Raw genomic sequence first — 6,374 nt, 5'->3', positions numbered from 1 at the left:
GGAACTGAATGGCCCAAAAAATTGCTAAGTGCTCGAACACTCACGCGGGTAAGGCTCGGGCCGCGTGCTGGCCGCGTCTAGCGTCTAAAAAACTTCTGAATTCTCTGATCTTTCATGCGGGTAGGACTCGGGCCGCGGGCTGGCCGCGGGTGCTGTACTCTATCTGATCCTTGATCTACGCGGGCCGCGCAAACATTAAGCCGCGAAGCCACGCGAGCCGCGGGTCATTCCTGCACTTCAAAAATGATTTTTTTTTTCATTTTTATTTATTTATTTTTTTTTCAAACAAAACGATCCCCATAAGGCCCGGTTTGAAAAATTTGACAAAATTGGGAACAAAACGGGGAGTGAAAGGTGAAACCTTTCAAAAATTTATTTTTCAAAATCCCGAAAACGCGTTGAAAAATGATTTATTTGAATCCGGAAAAAGTGAAAGCATAATGCTTTCCAAAAATGCCCTTCATTAACGTCTTTGGCGAGACGTCCTTCTAGCTTGATTCAACACACCGGGACATCCAAATGGATGATTTCAAGAGCATTTGCATTAAAACCTTCATAGAATGGCTTCAATCGGTGCCCATTGACTTTGAAGATTTGTCCCGTTTCTTCACTTTGGATTTCCACCGCCCCATGGTCAAAAGTCTTTATCACAACAAAAGGTCCAATCCATCTTGACCTTAGCTTGCCTGGAAATAACTTCAATCGTGAATGGTAAAGTAAGACCCTATCCCCCGGTTCAAAATGCTTCCGGGTGATGGACTTGTCGTGGAAGAGCTTCGTCTTCTCCTTATAGATCCTTGCGTTTTCATAGGAGTCATTTCTCAATTCTTCCAGCTCTTGGAGTTGAAGCTTCCTATGTCTCCCCGCCTCATCAATATTGTAATTACATTGCTTGACCGCCCAAAATGCACGGTGCTCTAATTCGACGGGTAGATGACATGACTTTCCGAAAACCAACCTAAAGGGTGACATTCCTATCGGGGTCTTGTAAGCGGTCCGATAGGCCCATAAGGCATCATCAAGCCTTAAACTCCAATCTTTCCTTATCGGATTCACTGTTTTCTCTAAAATACTCTTCACCTCACGATTTGAGACTTCCGCTTGACCGTTCGTTTGAGGGTGGTAGGCGGTAGAGACACGATGGGTCACGTTGTACTTTTTCAGCAAGGCCTCCATCATCTTATTGCAAAAATGCGTCCCTCTATCGCTAATCAAAGCCCTAGGCACATGAAATCTCACAAAGACATTAGATTTTAAAAAGTCGATAACCGTTTTGGCATCATCTGATCTTGTGGCTTTGGCCTCAACCCATTTAGAGACATAGTCAACCGCGAGCAATATGTAAACGTTGCCAAACGAGACGGGAAATGGGCCCATAAAATCAATCCCCCATACGTCAAAATCTTCACAAACAAGGATTGGATTTTGTGGCATTTGATTTTTTTGTGAAATGTTTCCCGTCCTTTGGCACCGTTCACAGCTTTTACAAAACATATAACAATCGCGTGACATGGTTGGCCAAAATAATCCACATTCAAGAACCTTTCTCAAAGTTCGGCTAGGTCCGAAGTGTCCCCCACAAGCAAATTCATGACAAAATTGTAAAATGGATTGATGCTCTTGTTGGGGTACACATCGCCTAATGATTTGATCGGGACAATGTTTCCACAAATAAGGCTCATCCCACACATAGTATTTTGCATCACTTTTGAGCTTGTCTTTTTGAGCACGTGAGAATGTGTCGGGATACCTTTTGTGACCAAAAAGTTAACGATATCAGCATACCAAGGAGTAGATTGAATAAGGGAAAAGAGATGCTCATCCGGAAACTCGTCCCGCAAAGGGAGAGGAGTTTCATTTGAAGTGATCCGGCTTAAGTGGTCGGCAACAAGGTTCTCGCATCCACTTTTGTCTCGGATTTCCAAATCAAATTCTTGCAATAATAAGATCCACCGGATGAGTCTTGGCTTTGCATCTTTCTTTGTTATTAAGTACTTGAGAGCCGCATGATCCAAATACACTATAACTTTGGTGCCAAGTAGGTATTGTCGAAACTTCTCCAAAGCAAACACTATGGCTAATAGCTCCTTCTCCGTGGTAGAGTAGTTGCTTTGAGCATTGTCTAGTGTCCTTGATGCATAATAGATCACGTGGGAGGCTTTTCCATTCTTTTGACCCAAAACGGCGCCGATAGCATAATTGCTTGCATCACACATGATCTCGAAAGGGAGATCCCAATTCGGTGCTTGTATGATGGGGGCGGATGTAAGCAATTCCTTGAGCTTGTCGAAAGTTTCTTTGCACGCCTCATTGAACTCGAAATCGGTCTCCTTTTGCAAGAGTTGGCACATTGGTCTTGTTATCTTTGAAAAGTCCTTGATGAATCGTTGGTAGAAACCTGCATGGCCCAAAAAAGAACGAACTTCCCGAACACAAGTCGGGTAAGGTAAGCTTTGAATAACATCGATCTTGGCCTTATCTACCTCAATTCCTTTTTCAGACACAATGTGACCCAAAATGAGACCTTGACTCACCATGAAATGACATTTCTCAAAGTTTAAAACCATATTTGTTTCAATGCATCTTTTCAAAATTTTGGTGAGATTGGTCAAACATTCTTGAAACGAGTTCCCATATACCGTAAAGTCATCCATAAAAACCTCAATTATGTTTTCGACATATTCGGAAAAGATACTAACCATGCAACGTTGGAAAGTGGCTGGGGCGTTACACAATCCAAATGGCATTCTCCGGTATGCGAAAGTGCCAAATGGACATGTAAATGTTGTCTTTTCTTGGTCTTCCGGTGCCACCGGGATTTGGTGAAAACCGGAGTACCCGTCTAGACAACAATAGTGAGATTTCCCGGCCAACCTTTCTAACATTTGGTCGATGAAAGGCAATGGAAAATGATCCTTTCTTGTGCTTGCATTGAGTTTGCGGTAGTCAATACATACTCTCCACCCGTTTTGCACACGGGTGGGGACCATCATACCTTTGTTGTTCTCGACCACCGTGATTCCCGTCTTCTTGGGAACGACTTGCACCGGGCTCACCCATTTGCTATCCGAGATTGGATAGATCATCCCCGCATCAAGTAGCTTCAAAATCTCTTTCTTTACAACTTCCATCATAGGCGGGTTCAACCTTCTTTGCGCATCCCGACTCGGCTTGCATTCATCCTCCATCAAGATGTTGTGCATACAAGTGGATGGACTCAAACCTTTGATATCCGCAATCGTCCAACCCGTGGCTTCCTTGTGTTCCTTCAACACCTTGAGGAGTTGCTCTTCCTCAAATTCGGTTAGATGAGTCGAAATGATAACCGGAAGAGTCTCATTCTTGCCCAAGTAAGCATACTTCAAATGTTGAGGTAGGACCTTTAATTCCAATTCGGGTGGTTGAACAAGGGATGGAGACAACTTCGTATGGGTTGGGGTCAACTCAATTTGCTTGACATCAAATCTTGTGGATTTCTTCACCTCTAAATTATTGACCAACTTCTCAACCTCCGGATCCAAGGAATAAAACTTTAATTGCTCGACTAGCTTCCCAAAATCAAATCCTTTGCTTAAAATCATTTCCAACACATCGCCATTAGACAACTCGAACAATTCTTGGGTCAGTGGCTCAACAACATCTACAAAGTACATAGATGAAACGTCACTAGGATATCTCATAGCATCATAGATATTAAAGCTTATTGTTTCACCATCAAACTCCATTGTCAAACTTCCTGCATATACATCAATCTTTGTTCTAGCCGTTTTCAAAAACGGTCTCCCAAGCAAGATTAAAGCCGATTTGGAGGACACTTGCTCATCTAGATCAATCATATAGAAATCTGCCGGGAAGACCAATTGGTTCACTTGCACTAGGACATCTTCCAAAACACCTCTAGGAAAGACACTTGATTTATCCGCAAGAGAGATTATGACACCGGTTTCACTTAAGGGTCCGACATTCAATGATTCATACACCGAATAGGGCATGACATAGATAGAGGCACCAAGATCAAGCATAGCACTACTAAAAGTGACATCTCCAATCTTGCAAGGAACCGTGCACATTCCGGGATCTTTGCATTTGGGCTAGCTTCCCAAAATCAAATCCTTTGCTTAAAATCATTTCCAACACATCGCCATTAGACAACTCGAACAATTCTTGGGTCAGTGGCTCAACAACATCTACAAAGTACATAGATGAAACGTCACTAGGATATCTCATAACATCATAGATATTAAAGCTTATTGTTTCACCATCAAACTCCATTGTCAAACTTCCCGCATATACATCAATCTTTGTTCTAGCCGTTTTCAAAAACGGTCTCCCAAGCAAGATTAAAGCCGATTTGGAGGACACTTGCTCATCTAGATCAATCACATAGAAATCCGCCGGGAAGACCAATTGGTTCACTTGCACTAGGACATCTTCCAAAACACCTCTAGGAAAGACACTTGATTTATCCGCAAGAGAGATTATGACACCGGTTTCACTTAAGGGTCCGACATTCAATGATTCATACACCGAATAGGGCATGACATTGATAGAGGCACCAAGATCAAGCATAGCACTACTAAAAGTGACATCTCCAATCTTGCAAGGAACCGTGCACATTCCGGGATCTTTGCATTTGGGTGGAAGTTTCCTTTGTAAAACCGCGGATGCGTTTTCATTCATCAAAATTTTCTCATTCCCCTTCAACTTCCTCTTGTTGGTACAAAGTTCTTTCAAAAACTTTGCATATCTCGGGATTTGCTTGATTGCATCAAGTAGAGGGATGTTTACTTCCACCTTTCGAAAGGTGTCCAAAATCTCTTTCTCCTCCATGTTCTTTTTTGAAGTCGCAAGTCGGGAGGGGAATGGCGGTTGAGTGGCTATGGGTGTTACTAGAGGGGTAGTCTTCTTTGGAACTCCGGTTTGTGCATCGTTCTTGACTATAGGTTCTTCAACGGGAATAACTTCTATTTCTTCCTCTTCATCTCTTGGCTTCTTCTTTGAACTACTCTCTCCGGCTTGTTTGCCACTTCTCAAGGCCACCACATTGACATTTGGGTTCTTTTCGGTTTGAGAAGGCAACTTCCCACGGGACTCCAACTTGCTTATGGATGTAACTATATCTCCCATTTGTGCTTCAAGGTTGGAGATACTAGTTCTTGTCTCTTTTTGGAATTGTTGGGTACTAGTGGCTAAGGATTTGACAATGTCTTCAAGAGACATTCCGGAGCTACTTGGTTGGGATTGAGGAGGTTGTTGGTGATATGGAGGGTGTGGTTTGGATTGATAGTGTGGTTGTGGATGTTGGTAGTGAGGTTGTGGTGGTGGATAGGATGGTCTAACTAATGCATTTTGAGGCAATGGTCTTGGGTTGTAGTTCATGTTGGGATTTAGCTTCCAACTTGAATTATATGCATTTTGGTAACCGGATGGCTTGTTATGATAGTTTTGGAACTCTCCCGTGGCATTTACATGTTCCACATCTTCTTGGAGAATGGGACACATATCCGTAGGATGTCCCATTGTTGCACATATTCCACAAACCATCACTTGTGGAGTTTGTCCCATGGCTAGCTTTTGGACAACGGAAGTTAGATCTTTGATTTGAGACTCGAGGCTTGATGTTCCCACCTCATTGACTTTTTGTTGAGTTTCTCTCTTCATATCTTGGCGTGGGCCAAAGTGTTGGGAATTTGCGGCTATGGTGTTGAAAAGTTGTATTGTTTGTTGTGGAGTTTTACTAAAGACATCACCACCACTTGAGGCATCGACTAGTCTTCTCTCCATTGGCAACAATAGCACAAGTTGTTGAACCTCTCCTAATAATCATGAAAAGTCTCATTTTGACCTTGGCGGATTCCACAAATCTCATTTCTCAGACTCGAGACTCTTGAAGCGGGATAGAACTTATCAAGAAAAGCTCTTGCCATGTCGGTCCATGAGTTGATTGACCCCGGGGGAAGATAGAATAACCAATCTTTTGCTCTATCGGCCAATGAAAAGGGGAATGCCCTTAGCTTGATTTGGTCATCGGTTGACCCTTGTGGCTTCATACTAGTGCAAATAATGTGGAACATCTTCAAGTGCTTATGCGGGTCTTCGTTCTCCAATCCATGAAAAATCGGGAGGTGATGGACTAAACTTGACTTCAATTCCGAACCTCCTTCCAAAACCGGGTAATTGATGCCGGTTGGAGTTTGTGTAACATCGGTTTCCATCATTTGCCTCAAAGTTCTTTCGGGAACTTCTCCTCCGTCCGCCATTGCAATTGGTTCAATAATGGGTGGATTTTGTTGTAGAGGTGGTGTTTCGGGAATTTCTTGGCGAGGGTCGGGACTAGAATCGGGTTCCGTATCGCTTGATGAAACGGGTTCAAC

General features: G+C 43.0%; 1 pseudogene; it reads right to left on the bottom strand.

Annotated features, from left to right (window-relative positions):
- Nucleotides 1-498: 498 nt before the first annotated feature.
- LOC145106074 (uncharacterized) lies at nt 499-5,127 on the bottom strand (annotated as a pseudogene).
- Between the last annotated feature and the right edge of the window lie 1,247 nt (nt 5,128-6,374).

The sequence above is a fragment of the Lactuca virosa genome, chromosome 4, assembly GCF_052849685.1.
Source record: "Lactuca virosa cultivar CGN04683 chromosome 4, Lactuca_virosa_CGN04683_v6, whole genome shotgun sequence".
Lineage (NCBI taxonomy): Eukaryota > Viridiplantae > Streptophyta > Magnoliopsida > Asterales > Asteraceae > Lactuca > Lactuca virosa.
This window is presented reverse-complemented; position numbering and strand designations above follow the sequence as displayed.